This window comes from Platalea leucorodia (assembly GCF_965183815.1).
Source record: "Platalea leucorodia genome assembly, chromosome: 4".
NCBI classification, from domain to species: domain Eukaryota; kingdom Metazoa; phylum Chordata; class Aves; order Pelecaniformes; family Threskiornithidae; genus Platalea; species Platalea leucorodia.
In genome coordinates this window covers 52,173,849-52,197,687 of record NC_138826.1, presented here as the reverse complement: position 1 = coordinate 52,197,687, position 23,839 = coordinate 52,173,849, and the positions used below count along the sequence as shown (strand labels likewise).

General features: G+C 46.6%; 1 protein-coding gene across 6 annotated transcripts in view; it reads left to right on the top strand.

Annotated features, from left to right (window-relative positions):
• PPFIBP1 (PPFIA binding protein 1) overlaps positions 1-23,839 on the top strand; it is a 114,910-nt gene that overhangs the window by 12,971 nt on the left and 78,100 nt on the right. For all 6 annotated transcript variants that reach the window (XM_082310849.1, XM_082310848.1, XM_082310847.1 and 3 more), the window contains exon 2: positions 19,217-19,292. The gene's annotated coding sequence lies outside the window, so the exon portion shown is untranslated. The remainder of the gene's footprint in view (positions 1-19,216; positions 19,293-23,839) is intronic.

Here is a 23,839-nt window from a genome sequence, read left to right as displayed (position 1 = left end):
TCTTTAATCCTTCTTGTCTAGCTTGCACTGTAAAGCTTTGAGGCAGAGACTTTGCTTCCCATATCTAGAGCCTCATGCCTGGATCTGGTTGATGTTTATACAGAAGTGTGAGGGCAGCCAGAGGTTTGCCGGGGTCTGATAGAAACCATACGCGAAATTAATCCAAATTAAACTGTACGCGTTCCGCGATAAACAGGAGGTTACAGCACGGACTCAACATGTTGCATAACTTTGAGACTATGAAGAATGAGAAGTGAATCCTCCTCAAAAAGTTGGCTGTGCCCGTATGATGAAGTTTTGAGACAAGCCAGTACGCCAAGCTCACTGCGTAGGCGTTTGCAAGAAATGAGGCAGATTTATGGGGGAGGACTGTGGGTATAGGGAGGCAGAGGGGTGCTGGAGATGAAGTAAAGTAGATAAACACATGCCTGCTGAGGGTGAATCTGTGGTTGTGGACCCGCGTGCTCCTTCCTACAGAGGAGGGAGAGGTCAGTTTGTGTGCCCTGCTAACGTGGGCAAACGAGCCAGTTCACGTACGTGATAGGATTTTGCACACCATTCTGGTATGCTTGCTTCCTCCTCGTGCCCTGCAGTGACGGAGCGTGTGGCAGGGATGTGGAAAGCAAGGGAAAACAATCTGGTCGGGGCAGCTTTCGAGTGGGTGGGCAACAGCCCTGCTCTTGCTGCAGAGCCTCTTGTGGAGGTCGGGGAATGCTGGAGGTTGGTTGGTAGCCAGACTGTCAACAGGGAGCTTGGCACTTCCCATGACAGTGGGAAAACGTGTTTCTGGGGCTGACTCTGGCCCTTGTCCCTTTTTCCCAGCACTGGGGTGAGGGTATGGTGGACTTCCCAGTGGTGATGGCATTGAGGACAGTCTTGGAAGCTGAGATGATTTTCCCTGGATGGAGTCAGCCCCTGAGGGCACGGGGCTGTGCTGGCTCGTGTCTTTGGAGTGGGCAGATTTCTCCCAGTGAGGGTTTTGGGCCTTGTGAGGAACAAAAAGCATACAAAAATGTGCATGGTCTGGGGGGTGTGCTGGTGTCAAAGAGCAGTGGAGGCAAGAGATGGACCGGTGTAATTGTACAGTCTGGTTTACGCTGGGCTTGAACAATCAGAGCACCATGATGCTCTGGAGGGTTTGCAGTGCCACTTGCTACTCGCAGGGCTGGGAGTGGAAAGGGATGGATGCCACCTAGGAATTTCAAACCACAGGTCAGCACAGGAACACAGGAGCGTTCCTGCGTGGGAAAGCAGCGTCCACATGGTCCAGCTGCCTCTCCTGCCAGCACGGAGATTGCGTTGATCTAGTGGATATAAACAGCCTTGCAGCCTTTTTGCAGGGCCGTGATGGCTGAGGAGAGGCAATTTCCCAGTGAAATGCTGATGATCTTGTGTGCTAATAGTACCTGTATTAGAGAAAAGGAGCAACTCTGTATTATAATGTTTGAATTGTTCATGTTGATTTTTTTTTTTTTCAAGCACGCTGTTCAGGAATAAAGGATGGAGGAAATACTGCTGGTGGTGCGGAAGGAACTTTCTAACTCTGCACTTGTAGGTCCCTCCTTCCTATGGGCCCTATGCTCAGCATTGGGACCATATTAACTACTTGTGTTTGGATTTCCAGAGAAGAGGCTTCCTCTTGAGACTTCCTATTGTAATTCACATCTGTGAAGTTGAATGCAGATGCTGTCTGTCACACTGCAAAGATTCATGTCCAACTGTGTATATACAGAGGGGGAGAGATGTTATCTTGCCATCTGCAAAGACAACTTACTAAAAATAGGCTAAAGCCCATGAACCCAGGAGCAAAAGTACTTGTCCCAAAAGTCTCACTCGATGCATCTTTCTTTTTCTTTTTCCCCCTTAAGGAATATTTGTTTGGAATGTGCTCCGTGTCTCGGCATTTGCACAAAAGCTAGTTGTGCTCATGCTGGAGCTGCTGCTGGGCGGACGGGGCCAGGCCAAGCTCCGTTTCTAACTCCACTGCTTGTTCCCTCTGAGGCTGGGATATATCGCCTCCCTCATTTTCGCCGCTTTCCTGCTATCAGGCCGTTTGTCTGTCTTCCTGCTTTTGGATCCTGACCTCCTCCAAGACAGGGCTGCCTGACTGCATAGCGTGCAGAGCCCGTGCAGTGTATGAGGGCAGACCGTGCAGCTGAGCGGGAGCAGCGCTTTTCAGGGAGCACAGGTGATCAAGCAGCATGTGGAGAGGTCGGTATGTCGAAGCGAGGCCTTTCCTGTGGCTTGGGCTGCTGCCTCTGGCCATGTTTTATGTATTTGGTAGGGGCAACTGCTCGCATGCACGTAGCAGGCTTCTTTGTTGCTCTGAGTCCTCTCCGTACCTTGATGCTGTCTGTCTTTCTCTGCATCTTTTCCCCTCGTCCCTCTCGTGTGCATCCTGTGAGGTGACCTGTGCTGAGGAGTCTCTGCCAAGACCCCGTGCAGGTTTTGGGAGTGGAACCGCCAGGCTTCCTCCTTCAAAAGGCTGGGGCCTCTGGCGGTGCAAAGCTGGCTTCATGTTAGGAAAACAGAACAAAGCAGATCAGTATTAACTTGCCTTCATGGAGTTGATCCTGGCTGTGGCTCAGTCGGATTACGTTAGCTGGTACCCAGAGACTTCCAGGTTTTAAGACTGTGAAGCAACTTAGCCTGCAAACAGAGCGAGCGGTTGCTTGGCTGTGTTCTTGTCATTTTCTGTTCATTGAATGCATCGCTGGAATAGTACAGGGTGGCGTTAAATTTCTGCACAAGGCTTTGAACGAGACCTTCCGTCAAAATGTTTGATAAACAGCCTACTGTAATGCAGAATGCTGCTCTGTCTTTTTGCAAATTGAATTGTCGGAGAGCTCTTAAAATTATTAAAAGATCCTTTGTCTTAATTTAATTTCCTGTAAAAGACATAAGCTGGATGATTCAAAGAAACAACGCAGACACTTAATCCACGTAAAAGCATAATTTTCTTATCTGTGCACGTGCAGTACTTAAAGGTTTCCAATGGCATCATGTGCAGGGAGGAAGTATAAAAATATACATAAAACCCCAATACTTTAAAATTTGTCCATTTTGAAGAAAGCATTTTGTTGATGGGGAATCGAGTAATGAAAAACAGTCAAAGCAAGAATGGAGAAAGCATCAATTTAATATCTTCTTGGGGTGATGGGAGGCGGGAATTTTTTTTCCCCATTGTATTTTAAATGAGTTTAAAACTGTATTCCAGACAGCTTGTGAATGGTCAAGATTCAGCGGTGATTTTGTGAGCAGAAGGGCTATTATTTGGGCTCTCTGGCTGTGTTCCAACACAAGGGATCCCGAGTCAGGGTGCAACGCCTCCTTGCTCTAGGCATGCGTGACTGTTACCTCCCCTCCTGTTCCACAGGGACCGGCGACTTCACCTCCCTTCTGCCCACCGACGTCCTTCAGAACTGAGTTAAGCCTCTAGCAGTCTTGCCCATGCATATTGGGCTTGATACTGGCTCCTGCTAGCAGTGAAGGGCTTGTGTGCCTGAAATACTAAATGGTGCTCTTGCCACCCCTCCCATGGTGAGTGGCCGAAGCGAAGAGCTTGTGGGGAGAGGTGGTCCCAGCTGTGTATCCCAGCGGAGCTGACCCCTCTCAAGTGAGTCGAGCTCAAGTGACCCTGGGCATCCTTTGAAGGAAGGATACCGCTCTGGATAGTGGTATCCGTGCTTGCAGGATGTCAAGGAGGCTGAATGCTCTGCTATATTTATATACTAAACTTTAAATATATTTATAATCTATGTAAATATTTATATACAAAATATACATATAAAAAAAGTTCAGTTGCTTTCTGAATTTGTCCACGGGGTACAAGGGTGTTGTTCCTGTGCACCTGTGTGCGTGGCAAGGGGAAAATAGCAGGGAAGACTTGGAGGGCTTAGGGATCCCTGAGTGTTGCCCGCTTGCACTGGTGTTTAGGTGTTGCTTAAATGTGCTTAATAAAACTTTTGCCTCTGTTTCCTGCCAACTCAAGTTAAAAGTGCCGTGCTCCAATTAAAGATGCAGATGGGAGGTCAAGTTAGGGGCAATGCTTGAGTTAATTTTTCAACGTAGACAAACTCTGTGCTAATTACTCTGTTTATCTAAGTCCTGCAGCAGTTTAGCATTCTTGTTCTGTCATTTTCTTTCCCTGCACCCTACCCTCCTGCTGCAGTGCTGTTCAAAGTCCGTCTTGCCGCAGAAGTGGCTGCCTATCAATAATACATCAAGTGATGTTCCTCGGGCTGTGTATGCGTTGTAAAAAGTGTTGTGTGTATAGCTGCTTGTATCATTTCCAAATGCTTTTTATAGCAAGAAGCCTGTTAATACAGTGTGCTTCATCACGAACTGAATTTACTACTTAGTAATAATCATTCTGACAAGTACGCAACCTGCCTGAAGCTGGGAGCGAGGACAGCACGTGCGTGTTACCTGGTTGGCGTTCTCTTAACTGTGTGTTGTGAGCGACCTTTTCTGTCTCCCGTCGCTGCTGCAGACTCTGCTCCCAAGGAGTCCTGAGAGAAGCCTGCGACCGTGTACGAGCTTGAGCGGGTGCCCTTTGCAGGACTGCTCCGCAGACCAGCAGTCCTCCGCTCCTGCGCCATGAGAAAGGACCTTCTCGCAGTATCCCTCAGTCCATCTCTCTGCTCCGGTGTAATGCATTTCTGAGTAGAGCGCTCTACATGTGCAGTGTGGGTGTACTGAGCTGTTCTAAGGCGGTGACCTTCCTCCTGTTCCCAAACAACGCTGCAGGTCACAGGAAGTACAGCTGCATTGCTTGGAGTCTCCTAAGTTATTTAGAAGGAGCTCTTGGGAATAAAGGCTCTTATTGCTCTTTTTCTTCGTTTTTTTTCTTTATTTCTGTCTGCTAATAATCTTGGCTTCATGTTCACTGTTTTCTCCCTTTTTAAAAAGACTAGGGAAATAAACGTTTCTTTTTTTTCTTTCTGAACTGAGTTTGCTACAGTATCTGTAGGGCAAATAAATCTCCTTTTTGTTTCTTCCTGGCATAAGAATACCTTTCATTTGAGAGAAACTATAAATCTAAAATAATGAAAATTATAGTTTGACCTTTATTAGTTAGGAAAATAGTGATGTAATGAAATGGCTACTGGGAGGACCAGTGAGACAAATCGTATGGGCCTTTATTTGTCATTTTCCTGGCTCTGTTTTCCAGAAAGCCCCGCACTTTGCCAAAATTAGTTTTCAGCCATCGCAGCTATAATGCTGCACGGGGCTTTAAGTTTGCATTGACGTAGGTGCTCACCCAGACGATCAGCCCCATCAAATTTAAACTGAGCGAAGCCAGAGGGATGACTGGCGAGGGGTTGTGGCGGAGCTCCCTGCTGCCCCGTCCGGCCCAGAGCAATCTCGCCCCAGCAGAGCTGGGAGCTGCTTGTGAGATGTGCCTGCCTGCCACGCAGCCCTTCTCCCTCCCTGGCTGAGGCGGCTGGAGCAGGAGAGCGGCAGGAGGGCCACAAGGCAGGGAGAGCCTCTCCCTCCAGCCCAGGTTAGAGGCAGCGTCCTTGGGGATGGCTCTCAGGTGGCCACACAGCCCCTCTCTCTTCCTTTGGTCTTCCTCCCTTTTCCCACCCCACCCTGCCCCTTCGGACCATCTCGGGGCTAATTGCAGCTGCTTGGGAGAGCAAACGGTTCCAGCTCCTGAATCGGTGGGTACACGTATGTCTGGATCGTTCTCCCCCGGGGTTCATGACTAGACTGCGTCTTCACAACTCTGACTATAAAGGATCTGTGACCAACATGAAAGGACTCAGAAAGCACTCAAAATTGGTTTAGCCCTACCCTGGCACCTTCTCCCTCTGCTTTCATGGTGTGCAAGTATGAGCGTCAGAACTTGACTTTCTGGGACTAATTCAGCCTTGGCTTGAGGAAATGGATATTTAGGCGGTGCTCCATTAAGTCAGTGCTACAACCCTGTAAAAAGTGCCGTTGAATCAAAACCAGCTCCTTTATGTTGAGACAGAGAAAATGCTCAGTGTTAGCCTGGGTTAGCAGACTGTCCTGTTGATCTTGTTCAACACTCTCTCACTTTCTTGACATTGCAGCACCGTTGGGTCTTGCCTCTCCTTGGCTTTGGTTTGCGCAGTTGCCATATGGGAAATCCTAGCTGCAATCCTCAATCTGCTGCAAATCTGATGGAAAATGTTGTAAAGTGCTCTAATAACACAAGGAGTTGTGGAGACTTGTAGTGGCTTTGAAAAGACACTGAGGATGGATTATGCGAAGTTCAGCCTTCAAAACCATTTCCTGGACCCTCATATATTTGTTTGTTTGTTTGTTTTTTCTGTACTAACAAAGCTTATTTTTGACTCTGTGTCAGCATCCTTGTACGGAGGCTCAAAGATGACCTGTGCTGATTAGAGCTGACTTCACGGTATGGATTTGCATGGTCTTAACAACGTTACAATGTGCAGTTTTAATTAAAAGTAGTAGAGCCCTTGGATAGGAAGTCAAAACCTTAATTGTTAATACAGTACAATTAAGTTTCTCTGTACCTAGCTAGTAATTAGACAGAACTCACTGCAGTATGGAAAGGCTGTTTGGAAACATAGAAGCGTAGAGGTAAGTAGAAGAAGGTCTTTGCAAATACCGACTGTCTGAATTGTTCTACTCTTAAAAAAATTTTCTCCCTTTTGTCTTAAATAGTACTATTTTTGCAGTTCAGAGTTTGTAACTACAGCCTATTCCTTTGCTTGGGGTGGATGGTTTTAAGCAGCTAAAGCAGTGAGGTTTGCGTGTAATGAGGTGCTGCAAGCCAATGATTTGTTTTCCCTTCCTTGGTGAGCGTTTACAGAAATTTTGAGGGCTCAGCAAGGACTGGGACTTGGCTGGAAGCAAAATAATCTGTCGTGAACACTCTTGAACTACAGGGAAGGCTGGATACAAATCTGTATTCCCTGTTTTCGACTCACTTGTAGAGAGTGGTAGTACAGGACAGCGATTATTTCAGCAGTAACCTCTTCGGCATCTGGAATATTTATTGTCCAGCAAAATGTTGAAAAGGCTATAGTGAGATTGGCCTTTAACGTTTGGATTGCATGCAGAGGATGGTAGTCTTAGCATGGAGTAACAGCTCTGGGTTTAGGCTGTCTTTTCTTGCTTTCCCGGAGGGAAACCTGAAACAATATGGTAAAGAGATGTGCTGGAGCCCCTGCATGAGTTGGCAGCAGAGCCCCGAACCTGAAGCCAGAAGCCTGTGGCTTGCCAGACCACACTGCAGCGTAATTACCAGATAGCATTGCTGCGACTCTGGGGGCAAAGTGAGTCAGGGCAGACCGACATCGGCATTGCTGTCCTCCTGCGTGTGGTGCGGGTCCGTAAGAGGGTGCCTGTCGGGCTTTCCTTTCCTGTCCTTGTTTTACACGGATGCGACTCCTTTATCACTGGATAAACTCCATTTACCCTGCTCCGAGTGGAGAGTTGAATTCTTCAGTGCTTTCTCGGCTTTTTTTTTTTTTTTTTTTTTTTTTAAGGAAGGAAGTTCATTAATTTCTTTTGGCAAGAAATGCCAAGTAAACTCAAAGATGTACAGCTTCCTAAAATACTCATCTTTTCCACACAAAACCTGATGAAACATTGCATATCTCTGAGACGTTTTCTAATGGCCCAACGTGTCTGGCTTCATACAGAACTTCTGAAAGAAACTTTTGGAAAGGAGAGCCATGGAATAAATGGCAAATGAAATCACTTTACAGCTCTGTCTCATTGGTATTACCAGGGGAAGAGGAGAGTGATTACTTCTTGGCAAATTAGGCTACATAAAGGAATTCTGTATAAATATTATAATAACTGCCCTAATGAGTAAGACTCGGTGATGCAAGCAGGGTGGAGAAATGCGTTATCACCAGCTGCATTGCTGCCGTGTATGTGAGGGTTACTGTGGTTTAATGAGCCTGGCAGGACCTGCAGTAAGCCGTCTTAGTAATTTCATCTTGCAGCAGGTGATCTCTCAGCCTGTGGGTCTCCAGCTTGCATAAAGAAGGGGAAAAAAAAAATCCTGAATTAAAAAAGAACGTGGTGTTGCATGTTGGCAGCCCTGTGCTTGAGATGCTTTTCTCTGCAGAAGAGAGCTAGCTGGCTTCTCCATGCGGCAGGCTGTTCAGCGTTGCACACACAGCTCATACAAACTCTTCACAACCCGTCTGTCTCTTCTCTGCATTTCGTTTCTCGTGCTCTTCTGGTTCACGTAGATCACCCTCTGTAGAGTATTGCCTTTATGTAGTCCTGTCTGATGCTTGTCTTGACTTGCATCCTATTTTAAATTCGGGGCTCTGCAAGTTTGACATCTGCTAGACCTTGCCTTCACTGGCGTTACAGATGTGCTATACCTAAGGAGTTACTTTGACAAGTTACACAAAAGTAACAGTATGGCTTGCCTTCTCGCAGACTTCAGTGAGGTGACCCTCTTGTGCTGGTGGTTGTTACAGTAAAATGTTTTCCCCAGTGACAAGCCCCCAGGATGCTCATGGTTCAGTGATGGAAAACTTAACTCTATTTACTGCGCACAAGGTAGTAAACGAGGAATGAATGGGAAGTGAAAATTGTGTTGGAGCTCAATAGCAAGGGTTTTTTGTAGAAATCAAAGTAAAATGGCCTTTGCCTCTCTTTGGGGCAGTGCTCCTGTTGCTAATGAAAATCTTAACTGACTGCTTACAGTCACAAAAGCACTTAAGGCAGCCACTGGAAAGTACTGGCCTACAAATTCAGAGCAACTTACCTGTATTCTTATGTCTTCCTTTGTACTGTACCCCATAAAAACCGATGTTTTTGCAAGTGATGACTTGCCCTGTAGATAAAGGAGAAGCTGTATTTTACTATTTGGTCAAGTATGGGAGGCTATTTTTTCCTCTCCACAAATTTATAAGATTCTTAGGGGATATTTCAGGATAAGAGTAACTGAGGCAGAAACATGCTGTCACCTGAAAGCCTTTTCTCTATATCCTGACACCATCATTGAAGCAATCTCTCATATTGTCTGTGGAGGAGGCTTTAATGAGAGTAAATCATCATGTACAGTAACGGGGATGGGTTGGATTGTGGAAGGTGAGAGGTATGATGGTGACTTTCTCTGGAAAGACCTTGTCTGCTTCTCCCGTCTCGATTGCTTCCACCATCTCCTCCATGGGACAGCAACACGTGCTCCTTGGTGCGGCTCGAGGGGACGGACTCTGCAGCCTTCCGCTGAAAGGCTTAGGTTTTGCCCTGACTTTCTGCGCAGGGGATGGGGTCTCCCTGTGCTCCACCACCTCTCAGAATATGCTCCTGAAGATGGTCCTTTCCCTGGTTTACATGGTGGAAAATAATCAGCTTTAAGTGATGTTGAAGTCGTCTTGCTGTGGCCCAAATTTTACAGAGCAGTTAAAAATCTGTTTTGCGAAATTACTGGATTCTAGGAACATCCTTATGTAGGATGTTTAATAGAGACATCCTTGTGTAGGATGTATGTGGCTTCTAATATTAACTGTCCCCCATGGGAAAGATGGTTATTAGGTGATTTCTAAATGAAGATAAAACGCAACACATACTTAATGGTGCACTTGTTTGCCCCCAGCATCTTCTAAGTAGTTCTTTCACATCCAACTTTCATTTTGGAGTCTAACCAAAGTTTGCCTCTTTCCTTAAAAAACCAACCAACCTCCTTTCCGCAAACCAAACCAACCAACCAATTAAATATGAAATATTTATTTATTCATAGTTCATGTGAAACACGAAACTAGCTTTCACTGAACTAGTTTCTGCTTGGCTGCTACGGTGGTTAGGGCTGCTTGTTGTTCCATGAGAGTGAAATCTGGGTGGGTGAAGTAGGAGAGTTAATATGACCAAGTTGAGTGGAAAGCACATAAGTGAAGATACTGCTTTCTGGGGTCAGATATCCCCACCTGGCTCCGTTTCAGGCTCTGCTACGATCCACTTGTCGGTCGTAATTCATTGTCGTTTAAAGCTTATTGTTTTTGTTGGATACCTTTATTTTTATGCTCAGGCTCTGTCTTGTTCCCAGCCCCAGTGTTTCGAAGCTCTGTTCCGTAAACCTCACCACCTTGCTCTTGACACACTGCAGTCCTTGGCTCAGAGCCCTGGGCTACAGATGCCAGCGCCCTGCTATTAATAAGAGGAGTCAGACTGTTCCAGCTGGAGAGAGAGCATCTCATCCCAGGACAGATCCAGTGCTCCTGACAGGACCAGTGTCTTCATGCTGCCATCAGGACATACATTGCTCTTGATCCGGGGCGTTTGCTGCAGTGATGGAGCTGTTTGGGCTGTTGTGGCCGTCCAGCCCTGCCTCCTGCAGAGCCTGCCCGCTGTGGTCGCACAGGCCTTCGGTCTGAGGGCTGGCTACAGTGCCCTCTGGCAAGTGGGCTGCCATTGCAGACATGGTTTGCATGTTAAGACCATGGAGGGGATGGAGAGAGCCGCTGCTGGTGACTTTTTAAATTGTTGTATAATCGGTCTGAACTTGAAGTGATGGTCTAGAAGGGGACAGTGACTTTGCATCTCATTGTTTATCCAGTGAGTCTTGCGCTCTGCCTGCATCTTTTTTCTGTCTCGAACTGCATCCTTGGTATTTACCCTGAGAGAAAAAACTGTTTTTTCTGTTGTTGCAAGACACTGACCTCTTTAAAGAAGGAGAGAGACTGAAAACTAATGAAGTTTTTCCTCTGAGGATAATGCCCTGTAATTGTTAGTGAAAGGGTATTTAATGCTGGTGGCAGCATCCTTACTTACTCCTTAAATAAAGTGCTGTAATAGGTTGGTTATAAAGATGATTCTTGAATAAAATCAAACTAAACCAGAAAGGCTTGTGGGGGCGTGGGGAGGAGATATTTGCACTCTGCTTTCATGGTGCAGAAGCGTTCGTTTCTAAGAACTAACACAAATAAAACCTCCTGCTGTCTGTCCGCTAGCTGCTAAGTGCAGAGTGGGAGTAGGGTGAGCCTCACTTGCTGCTGATGGCTGTGGGACTTGCCCTGGGGTTGCTCGGCCCTGGCTGGGGGTGGATTTCCACCCTGGCTCTGCCGCGTGCTCCCCTTGCCTGTCCTGGCTGCTTGGCACCTCTCAGGGTAGGCATTGCTTGTTTCTGGCCCTCCCCTTCTTCTGAAGTAGGGATCATTTGATCATACTTTGGAAAGGGCGTTATCATGCTTGTAGGTATGGAGGTGGCAAAGAGCTGCCACCAGCTATCCCTCAGGCAGCAGACTTGACAAAACCTAGTTATTTACGATTTTGTTTCCCCTGTGTGCACTGGCCTTCTGACCACCATGACCTGTGATCCTTCTCTTTGGACCGCTTCATTTTCGCTCTTCCTTATCTCCAAATTATCTTTTCCCTCCCTTTTGGCTTGGTCTGTGGTTTCTCTCCAGTGTCTCTCCTGTTGGCCACACAGGAGTCAGGTGCTGGATGCCCACGTGCAGATGCTGAGGGAGCGGCTGCTGGGCCAAACAAAGCAGGGAATTGTTGACTTCTTGCAGCAGAGTTTGACTCCGTGTGAGGCTAATTTGGATGTGTCTCCTCTACCTACATACAAGTTTCTCCCAAAGATGTAGGAATGTGACACCTATTCGGATCTCTTTGCCTTCTGCCAAATGTGGTCAAAATTGACTAGTGAGTTGAAAATTTAATAGGGTGAGGACTGACAAAGAACACTACCACATAAACTTAATTTCCTTTAGAATCCAGGCCAAAAATATGTGGTGAGGGTTTTATTCTGCAATCATGTGCTTTAAAACTGTGTGGAACAATGTGATTAGTAGAAATGGTATTTTCAGGATTATTTGCAGTGCATATGAAAACACAACAGCTGAATCCTGTTGTGTGCATCTATATTAGCACGTAACCAACTTAAAAGGGCTGAAACAACTGAAGTGTCTGCATGGAGAAATAGCAAAATAAATGTATAAAGCTTTTACTTGTGAAGCTGGCAAAGCATCTAGTTGTCGATCTTAATTTCTAGGGTTTTTTAACTCAAATTTCTTGGCTGCCTCTTATTAACAACAACAACAAGAATGTATTTTGTTCCTTTTCCTGGTAAGTGCTTTTCATTTTTGCTGTTTGCATAGCTTCCACCTCACGTCTCAGCTCTGGAAACACAGAGGTTGGATGTGTGTGCCTCACTAACAGGATTTTATAAGTTTGTGGTGTTGGATCTATTTGAGTTCTTTCTAGGAATGGCAAAGTATTGCTGTTGCTGAACTTCAAAGTGAAGGATGCCCATAACAATTCAGGATAATTGAAGGGCAGGCATCTCCCTGGAAAATGTTATGGCAAACGTTATGTGTGAGCCCGATCCCTTTTTGTTAAGGAAGGTCTTGTGCTTATTTCTGTAGAGTTGAGAAGGAAGACAGAAACCAGTGTGTGGCAACACCAGTAGATTAAGAAGATGAACAACAGTAATAGAGCAGCACCTTTTGCATTTGATGGAGCATGCCAAGGTTGAAGGTGTCCCATAAACCTCCAACCAAGAGGCACATGGAGGCTTTTCTTGGCTCTTTTGCGTGTGTAGAGAAATAAGACCAAACTGATGCTTGTGAGAGAGAACACACTTTGATAATCTTTTTGTGTTAGTTTAGTGATAGCAGCGTTACAGCCCTTTGTGATCACCTCACCCTAAACAAGCAGTTTCCTCTAACAAAACTCTTGCAGCCTCTTGGCTTTCAGAACCAGGGCTGCTTGAGACACCAACCGGTTATTGGTATTTACGCAAGGACAGAAGTGATGCCTGAAGGTGGCTGTCCACCCTGTGCGCTCCAGGTTGCCATGTGATTAACAGGATCAGTGGCTTTAGTCACCTTGGTGTCAGCAAACTTGACATAACTATGAAAGACGCAGAATACTGAACAGACCAGTATTTGATGGTGTCACATTTGTGCTATGGAAAATGTCTTCCAGGAGATTGAATTCTCTCAGATCTGATTGCACAGACTTCTTATCGCACTGCTTCCATAACATGGGCGCCGGGGGCATGAGATCTTCAATTAAGTTCATAAAATAATCTTCCGTGTCTTCCAGTCACTTCTATGTCTTCCATCAACTGATGTCTGCATTTTCACAGATGATAAAGTGCGTATAACCTGTTGCTTTGTCTTGTAGAATAAAAACAAAGCACTAGCTGACAGAAACTGCATGGAGTGGTGCTCCAATTCAGAGATGGACTCAGCCAGTGATTAATATAAAATCAGTCATAGATTAGTCATAAATTTTTTTCCTTGCATAAATCATGTCTAGTTTCACTTAACGCTGATAAGTTAGTGATTTGAAAGCTTTTATTTAAACCTTCTGCAGTTTGTTTTTGTTACTGATCTTACAAGTACTTCATTAAATGGTCGGTCTGGTGTTATTCTCTGACTCAGGAGATTATTTGTAATATTTTATTACGCTTCCAGAAAGTGTTTCTTTGCTGTGGCAATTGGCTATGTTATCTGTATGCTCCAATGCTGGTATGTTGATTCAATGGCGTTTGTGCTTGTACGTTGTTCAAATGTACCGTTTTGTGGTAGGAAATGTGGTTGTATGAGATATCAGCTGTTTGGGTCACTGGAGTTAATGATGTGGTTAGTTTTGCTCAGGTCCCTTTAGTTTTCACTTTGGGTTTCTCTGTGTGCCAGACCCCCTCGGTTTCGGATCGAAACTTGGTTTTTAAGCTCGAGGCTGGCACTTGCAGGGTGGACAAGTACTGTTTCGGGTTTCAGCTGTGGGTGTAGTAATATCCAGAACCAGACTGGTTTGTTAATGTGGATGCTGTGTGTTTTTTCATCTGTGTCAAAAGATGTACAACCTTCTAGAAACCTAAAATAAGAGCTAAAGCATCTGTGGCTTATGTGTTTGTCTAAGTGCAGCTAGCCTGTCCCATCATAAGTAAGAGATCTGTTACATGGTCTGCAGCAGTTGAAAAATGTATCTGGGGACAGGGTGATTTAAATGTGAAAGAGATTGGGTGTTGGTGGGTGATACTTGGTGTGGATAGATGTTGTATAAAAATGTGGGGAAATTATTCAAGCTGCAGCCATGATTACTTCCATTCAGGTTCAAACCAGCCTTTGCCCAAAGGCCTTTTACAAAAAATTGTACCATTAGCGTACCAAAATAAAAGACCTGCATTAATGTCTTTTTCCATGGAAAATCGTTAGGTCCCCAGATCATTCAAACTATTAGTGTTTCATCTTTGCTTTGCTTCTTGGCTTTAAATCCTCTGCCTGCCTTTCCAAGGCAAGATAACTGGACATGATCAGCCTGCATTGGTGACTGCCTTGGAAGTATACATGTTATTAATTTTCCTTCATAAATTTTTGAGTCAAGTTACATCTAGTAGCTATTGATTCATTCTTTAAAGAGAAAAAAAATTAAAAGGAAAAGTGATCTATTAACACAGATTAAAGGCAGAGTACACAAGCACCAGATATGCTTCTGAAGCAAGAATCTTCTCAACGTAAGCTTTAAAAAAAATTTAAAAAAAGATGATGCTTTGTACTGCCCAGCATGAGCTGGGTATTACCATTGGAAAGGGTGAAAGTGTGCAGCCAAGTTCTGCAAAAGTCATTTCTAATACATATAGATCTGGGGGAAGCCGAACAGTGAGCTTGCAGAGGCGCCTGTGCGTGCCTTGACAAGAAGGAGCTGTGCCCGCCTGGGAGCCTCCGTGTACGCCTGCGTGGAGCCAGGGCTTGGCCGAGCTCCCGCCAGTGCGGCCGGGCTTTCGGGAAGAGGCGTCCTGGCTGCGGGCGGAGGGTGGCTGGAAGAAGCCGAGCACTCGCTGACGTTTTGTGGCCCCGAGGAGCGCGTGTGGCAGACAAGGGGTAGGCAGAGGAGGCTTCTTGGCAGAGGAGGCCTCGTGCCACCTCTTCTCCTGGCAGCCGAGCTGCGGAAAGGGGTGGCTGTCAGAAGAGGTCCAAGCGATACTACCTTGAGACGGCAGAGGCTTTCGCGTCCCCGCTCCGAAGGGATGAGGGGTCAGGACGGGCGCGGAGCTGCTGGCCGCCAGGGAAGCGCCGGCTGTTGTCAGATGTTTCCTGGAGAGGCAACCGTGCCCGCTTCGAGCTGTCAGTGTTACAGGCAGCGTCAGCTCCGGTCGCAGGGCAGAGCGGCTTGTCTGAACCTTCACCGTGGATTTCAAGAAACTCTCCCTGTCGAGGAAACTCTGGCCACCCTCTTTAGTAGTCCCCTGCGGCAGGCTGAGCTTTGCTGTCTGGCCGATGCTGTCCTCAGCAGCCGCAGCCCTTCTGCCCAGGTCCCTCCTTCCTGTGCAATTTTTTTGGTGCTGAAAGTCCCAAGTCCGTTGCCCGAATGACTGGCCCACCAGTCTGACCACGTCCTCAAGGTGTACGTGGTCCAGTTACAAAACCTGGTAATCCTGAGCAGGGCTGGCCCTCGCATTTGTTTCAGGCATGTGTATGGGTGTAGGAGGCTTAGCTTGTGGAGTGCTTTGGGGCTGGAGGGGGTGGTGGGAGATATTTAAATACAAGTTTCGAGTCCTGTTGCCTGTGGAATGTATCTCCCCGTTTTCTTTTAAAAATATAGGACGAATGTCGTAGTAGCTTTTTAATTAAAACACAAACACGTAGACATGAAGCAAGTGTGTGGGAAGGAGGAGTAATTTGAATTGGGCTGTGACTACTTGAGTCCCGTGTTACAGAGTTGTTTTTGCTCTTAGTAGAGAGGAGGGGCTCTCTCAGATCTTGTAACGCAGGCAAAGCAGATCTTTATTTTTATCTAGTAAAAACCAGACGTAAACCAGATTATTTGCTTGCAGTACTCTTGCATTCTTCCAAAAATGTTCCTGAAACAAAGCTTCTAGTAGGCACAAAGCAAAGAAATGGTGCTGCTGCTTTCCTGGGAAACCATGCCACTAAACGCAGGGCAACGCATGAGTTTTTCAGATCTTTAGGCACAGGGTTGTGTCCTGTTTAAATTCATACAGTGTGTAATTGCATGCGGTCCTGCTCCTTTAATTTGAAGAAGAATGGCTATTGTAGAAAACCCTTGACTGGCAAGGTAAAATATTATTGCTGAATGTGCAAGATTGTAGGATTAGGATTTGTGTTTTCTTCCTGGTTAAGAGATTATGGTCTGGAAAGGAAAAAAAAAAAAATTCCCATCTTGCACCTCTCTCTTGTTTTATGTTTGTCTTGCAGTACTGTTTTTTCCTGGGGATACTGGAAAGGTTCCTCCAGGGCATCTATATTTGCGTTGTTCTCTGTGTGAAAGCGAAAACGCAATTAACTTTTGTCTCACCTGGTTTGCCTAGTCCCATGCTTCTTAAATGATCATTCCTAAAAATTGGCTCTTGATTATGAGTGCGGTTTTCTAGGAGGTGGTTTTTTCGATACTGAAACGGTGCTTGCATTGAACTTGGTGTCTGTGGAGAGCTCAGCTCTTGCTGTCGAGGCTGGAGAGCTCCCATCCCCCAGAGGCCTGGCTGCCCGTGCGCGCCCTCATCGGCGCTTTGTGGCACATTTATCGCGTGTGATGATAAATCACACATGCAGCTATTCCCTCGGTGGCCGTTCTTGGATAATTTACCCTTCTAGCTAAACCAGAAAAACTCCACCCTTTCCCAGAAGTCCAACAAGTCCCAGTTTTCACCCGCTGTCCCTGAGCTCCAGACTTCTCCCGCCAGCCTTCCTGGCATCCTAATGCAGGTCGCAGGGTCTCTATGTCCTGTGCCCCGGTCAGCCAGGAGAAATATGGGGATGAACATCACAGCCAGCCCTATGGGAATTATTTTTGAAAACAATCTTCAGAGGTGAGGTTGTGCAAGAGAGATTTCCTTAGCTGTAGGATTAGAGGGAGTCTGACATTTCTGGGGAAGTTCATGAGTAAAAATTAAATTGAGCTTGAGGGAAGGAAGGAGGGGGGAAATGCAGACCACTTCCCTAGCAGCCTTTGAAACAAACTGAATCCTTGTGGTGACAGCGGACAAGGTAGGGTCTGGGGCACTTAGTTCACTTTTGAGAAATGCATGCAAGTGTTCCCTTCCTCATTAGATAGCGAGCGGCCATACGGCTTGCCCGAGGTGTGGGCTGTGTATGTGTAACTCTGACTCTGCTGAGAAGGAAATGACTAAACTTTCTGTCAAACCGCAGTAACAGAGAACATCTTTGATTTACCAAAATAGTCATGGTAGGGAGGCTCAGGAATAGCTGTGGTGCTGCCGGCGCCCTGCGCCGGGAAGAGCAAATCAATCTGAGATCTGCACTCGCGGGGAGTGCGACTCTCCCATCCTTAAAGACGGCGTCGATGGAGGGAGACAGACCTGGCAGCGCCGGGAGGGAGCTTCGTTCTGAAAAGCTGCTGGGACTTTCCTGCTCTGTAAATGCTTTCTGCGGTGGGGAAGACGATGAGGAAATGGGGGCAAGGCTGTTGACTGCCTCCGAAGCGGGTATCGGGAGGGGCAGACCAGCTGTGAGAGCGGATGGCTGGCTGGCCGGCCAGCCCCACGCGGCGGGGGGCAGCGTCAAAGTCCCACAGCCGCTGCCCTCTGCACCTCCTTCCCCTCTGCCCGACTGCTGCCTGCGGGTCCTGGCAGCCCGGGCAGTGGGAATCCCAAAGATCCTGTCAATTTGTGAGCCTCGCCTGGCTCAGCTGGAGTAGAGTATTTGGAACGAAGGGGAGAAGCTCTGTCTAATTATAGGTTTTCCATTTCAGCCCTTGGTATTACTTTAAGCAGACTTAAAATAACACTGTTAACTAACTTTTTTTGCCTAGCTTTGTAGTTTCATACATGACATTCTGCACTACCCTTTATAGAAACCTCAAATATTTTTTTTCCCTGCCTACCACATTTTGTCGTCTTTTTCCATCTGACAGATGTTTTTTTTCCTGTGTTGCACAGGGCTCAGTACATAATTATTCTGTTGCAATAGCCTGAAGCCCCAATCGTGTGATGGAGTCTGCTAGCACAGACTCATATATCCCTGTCATTTGTGTTCTGTGTAATTTTTTTTCCCTGGTGTTTTTGTTAAATCTAGTCTAAAAAACTGCTCTGAGAAGCAATGAGCACCCAATCATTTGTGTGCCCTGAGACCATCTATTATAGCTTTTTAGTATCTAGACCTGAAAATGCCTTTTTTTTTTTTTTTTTTTTTAAGTGCCCATCTCCCAGTCATGCACGGGCTGAATTCTCTCTGTTCTAGTTTACACCTTCTGGATATTCGCAGTTGCTCTTTGTTGCCCCAAGTCAGCAACCAGTTAGTCTGTGTCTCTTTAGCCCTACATTTTTTTTGATCTGATTCTTTGCTTTCTGATCACGTTGCTTGCTTGTCCTAAACTTCTATCAATTTGGCAAGATCTCTTCTCACTTTTTGCGTGTTTTTTGTTCGGAGAGCAGCGTCTCAGCATGCTGGCACAGCGTCCCAAGTGGGGGTACACTGGAGTGTTCCTGGTTGTTTTAGTCCTTCTACCAGCCGTATTTCACTGAGGACTCATATATGAGTTACTGATTCTTAAGTCTCTTCTAATGGGAGCTTATGTAATTGTCTAGGTTTGGAAGTTTTTTGTTATTGGTCTGGAGTTTTATTCCCCAAACTTCCCTTTTGCATTTGAAATTCAAAGTTTAGCCAGAACCTTCTCCCGGAACAATTTTGTCAAGCTTCCCACACCAAATAGCTCTTATTTTGACCACAATCTATAGATGGGAGTATCCATGACTAAAACTTTCTGTCAGACCACAGTAACAGAAAACATCTTTGATTTCCCAGAATAGTCATAGCAAAGAGACTCAGGAATAGCTGTTGGGAATGAGCTGTAGGATTGGTTCAGTGCTATGGGCTGCTCTGACTTCCACTGGCTTCACTTAATGCTCTGATCTCTAGACGTTCAACACTGTGGGATGCTTGGTTGGGATTTTTGGTGGTTGCAATAGTGAGAAGGAAGCCTTGCAAGGCATCATTCACTTTGTTTGTTTGTGTTATAGATGTGTGACCAGCTGGGAAGGTGGAGGGCAGGCACAAGCCAACCGGATAATGTAGAAATACTGAGAGATAATGTTGCTGGGAATTATTTGGAATAAACAAGCTCATTTCCCCTTTGTACATCAGTTGTCATCCTTTAATCTCTTGGTATTGGCTTTTTTTTAATGCTGTTATGTACATTATCCACTGTGCTTCCTGTATCCTGTGTCACTTGATGATAAACTTTTGTAAGATATCACTCTTAAGTTGCCTCAGGCTTTGTAGTGATTAATTAAATTCTTTATTTCTCTCTTTTTCAGTGTCACAAGTTTATATGGATCACTGGTACTTGCTCAAGAGTGACAGTGGAGATCAGCATTAAGTCTGCTCCTCTGGGTGAGTAATCTAACCCACTGCATTGCTGATGTCTAATATCTACGTATCTGCTGTTTTTTCGCTTGATACCTTATACAACAGCTCCTTTAGGCTTTTATTTCAAATGTCATTAAAATTATGCCGCGTGCAGCTTCCAGCAGGAGTTGTAGAAGAATGTCATGCTACTTCTGCTTATATAGACATTCATTTATTTGGTATCTTTTAAAGGATAGCCATCACTTAACACAGTCTGAACTTCTGTTTAGATTCAGGGAGGCTTTCCACATTTTAAAGACAATGGCTTTGGAGTTAACATATGGACTGTGGCAGAGTAACGAAGTACATTTTGATTATGCAAGAAATAAAACTGAAATGACCACTGGAGCTGTTCTGTGGCATATGATGGGCTCAAACAGTGCCATTGCTCCAGTACAAGGCCCACTGGACTGCCTGCGTGATGCAGCTGCGCTGTGTGTGCACGGTTAATCTGACTCAGCAGGTCTATGGCAACGTGCAGAGAAACTGCCAAGAGCTTTCAGATTACTGGGGCAAGTTTATGTGGAAGTGCATGAACAAAATAGGCTATCTGTTGCATTACCCCTTGGAAACGGCCCAGTTTAGTTGACTTTAAGGAGTGGCATTTTGCATTCGGTCTAGACTGATTTGATCCAAGTAGCCTAGTGCATGTCAGAGCTGGCAGTCTTGTCTTGGGAACAGTTATCCCTCATCTACTTTGTTTTGGATATTACAGTATGATCTAGCATGATTTAGCATGCTAAATTCCAGCTGGCTCTTCGTGTGGAGAGCTGGCTCGAGTTGCTGCATCTGCACTTCAGCCATGCACCCTGCGGCTGGGATGTGCTCGCCCCGTAACACCACTGCTGAGGTCCCAGCTGCTTGCTGGGTCTCTCCTGACTCATGTGGTTGCTCTGTTTCATGCTCTGTACAAACACCTGCCAAGACCCGTGTCTACTAGTATGCTGCATCCTTTGTCTTGGCTTGCTGCCCTCCAACTGCTCTTGTCTCTGAACCCCTCATCCTTGTCTTATCACTGGATGAGGAGTGTGGTATTTGCTTTTACCGTCCTCTCTGAGGTGATGTGTGTTAGCCCGCTGGAGAAGCAAGCATACCTCCCTTCCTGAGATGCATCTACATAAGGCTCTGGCCACTTATTGTTCATCTGTCCAGGGCCCCTGAAAGTCTACCTATGTCAGCTGTCAGCTTCTGTCCCACAGCTGTACTGGGCTTCTTCTCAACTGCTGTCTTCGTGCTTCATGAGGCTGTCTCCCCACTCCAGCTGGGACTTGTTGCCTTCTTGTCTGTGCTTTCTGTGGTGGATGGGCTGGGTCCCCCTCCTGTTCCCCCACATGCCATGTGCAGCTGCTGCCCGCACGCCCTGATGTTCCCTGCGCTGCCCGGGGGCCAGCTGAGATGGTCAGTGGCAGCTGCGGTTCCTCACAACGTTTAAAAGCCTGCAACCCAAGAGGGTGCCTGCCTTGCATGCACAGGTTTGCTAGGAGAGACACTGGGCTTTGGAGAGGACAGCAAACACCTCCTCTGCTGCCCGGGACCGATGGTGTGCCACCGCTGAGGGCTTGGGGCTTTCCTGGCTTTGGTCATTGCTGCTCCCTAGTGCCGTCCTGCATCCCTAGCTGTGCCACGGGCCTGCAGTACATGAGGACTGGCGTCTCGTTTGAAAGGTTATTTCCCTTCTCTTCCTCCCTTTCCGTCTCCACAGCCTTTGGAGTGCCTCTTCTTGGATCTCTGACCCTTCCCACAGTAAATCACTGTGTGTGAGCTCTCTCTGGGATTCACAGGCTGCCCAGGGTCTCGCGCCGGACCTGGAAAGCAGTGGGTGTTGTTCCCTGTTGAACCCTAAACTCCAGAGCCAAATGCCTTTATTCCCTGGGTTTTTAATCAGAGGTCTGCTGGCGCCAGGAGCGGTTATCACCTATTGTCTCCCATCCTGGTCACATTTCTTCAGTTTTATTGCTGCTTATCAGACTTGCTGGGATTACGCTCCAGCTGGCCCTGCACTTCAGCTGGATTTGAGTCGGTCGTGGCTGTAAAAACTGTTAAAAGTCTGATGTTGGCTGGCAGCCATGTTCCTGCTGGATGTGTATTTGGAGACTTTCAATCTGCTGGCATCACCATGCAGATGTCTTGCCTTTGCTGGAAGTCTCTACCTCCTCGCTCTCCAGATGCTGTACTCGTTTCCCCTCCCCAGGAGCAGCAGAAGTTTTGGGACCTAAATCTGCTTTGTTTTCCCTGTCACTTGTGCTCTTGCTCCTGGGAAGGGGTGTGTGTCCATGTCCATCCTAGGCTGTAGTAGCAGGTGCTCAGTCCTCCTTTCTCCGTTCCCATAGCTCTGGTACTGGTATGTTTCTGGTATTTGGAGGCAGGCTGTTCAAGTCAGACTCGTTGCCCTCAGCAATCAGTCCAGAAAGCTGGAACTGATTTCTCCGTCCGCTGCTTGCTTTCACCATTAAACAAACAAATAAGAGCCTCTCCTAACAAGATGGCAAGAAATCCCCGTGCCTGACTCAGCCTTGACAGGAGCAGTGGGCTGTTTTTCAGGCTACTGTCTGCTTCTCCCAGCCAGGGGAAGGAACAGGGGCTTCCTCCTTGTGTTGCCCCAAGTTCAGCCCAGATGTCTGAGCTCCGATCTCGCCACACAGAATACGCCGATGTGTTTCACATGGAGTTTCAGTGCCTCTGCCTGCTGCCTCTATTTAGCCGTAGAAGCACAGATTCCCATCCCGTTGTTCCCTCCTGAGCAAGAACTGTGGTAAACGTGGTGCTGACAGTCCAACTGTGGCCCACAGTAAGGCAGTGTGTATAAATAATACAGAAAAGCTAAATAAGGCTTTTAAAATAAGCCTTAGCAGAGAGAGCTGCTTTAGTGTGGTGCCATGAAGACACAGAAACTTGGCTGTGTCCATGTAGCCAGATCCAGTCATAATTCCTGCGGCTGCTGCTCTTTCCTAGCAAAATCCACACAGGTTTTCAGGTGCCTCTTCACCTCACTCTGCCAGTTCTCGGGACTGCTTTGAATTAAAGTCGGCACTCGTTGGCGGCAGATTGTCTGGGTGTCCAAAGCTGAGATGGAGCGTGCACACACAGCACTGAAACAGCCCATGTCCAGTCCACTCTCTTACAGTGCCTGCATGGAAAAGGCAAAAATTAGTATTTGTTGGGTTTCGCTCCCCCCCTCCGCCCATGTCACATTCAATATGGGAGGGAAAGAAGTACAAGGCTACTTCTGTGTACGTCTCATTATTGCGTTTATTAGCACTTGATGACTTGTCCTGCAGGGTGTAGCCCACACATAGCTTCTCTTGGGCTTTTAATAGTCATGCTATACTGAAATGTGCTCAAAATAGTAGTAATTTAAATCGCTTCCCCAGAGCCTGTGACTGCTCTGTATGTTTATGGGAGGTGTAACACTGCCTGCGGTTGGGGTGCAGGGGGTGCCCACGCCACCCCCAGTCTTGCCCCTGCCCGGCTGCTGGAGCAGAGGCTGGGGCAGGCATGGGGCAGAGGCCCATCAGGGCCAGGGCACGGGAGCGGGGCAGGCGTGGGGCACGGCACAGCTCACACTGCTGCAGCTTCAGGGTGCGTAGGGCAGGGGTATTGCCTTCATGTTGACGTGTTACCTGAGACTGCTGCACAGCAAAGGGTCCAGCGCAAGGTAAAAATTCCTCATTTGCAGGAAATGTGGTGCCCTCCGCTTGCCCAGACCTCCCCCTGCCATAACCCAGTATGTTGTCGGAGCAGTATTAGGGCATTAAATGACGTGGGAATACTGATGAAAGGCCAGTTTTGACCTGACTCCCCGCTGGGTTCGGTAAGAGTTAAAACCACAGATCTGTTTGTTTATTTTTGAGTTAACATTTCTCTTGTGTGAATGATACCTCCTGTCCCATGTAAGCCCATCAGCTGAGCAATGATCCTCGGACTGGAGAGGATGGAGGAGAGTGCCACCCTGGCAGGCGTTGGTGGGGATGGAGGCAGGGAGGATTTTTCTGGGTAACGTTAATGTAACTTAATGTTATGCTCACCCACGGTACTGATGGTGACTCTCTAATATATATAAATCTCTGGAGAGAGAGAGGGAGTTGTATTTATCTGTAACTAGTTAGCATATTGCACTGCTTATCTAGCATGTGACCTCTGTTGCACACTGCATTTCCCTGCCTCCCTCCCATCCGGCCCTTTTTATTTAATTGACTTTCCCAGTCCTGACAGTTGCTTTATATTCAGAAAAGATAAATTCATCCCCCAAAAAGCTTTCAAATCTAATTTCATTTCTTCCCTTACTTCTTTGAGAAATTCTTTTTGCTCTCTTCAAGACTAAGAATGTACATTTTCCCTGTTTATTTAGGCAAGCTTATTTTTGTCTGCAGAAACCTGGCCAAATGATATGTTTCTTTTCTTGCATTTATAACCCTGTGAGGTTTATGTATTAGGAATAATCTTTGTGAGCTGGAAGATTGTCCAGTCTGTTTTAAAATGTCCCACTTTCTGACTATTGCATCTCATTAGAAATACAGTTGGATGTTTGCATG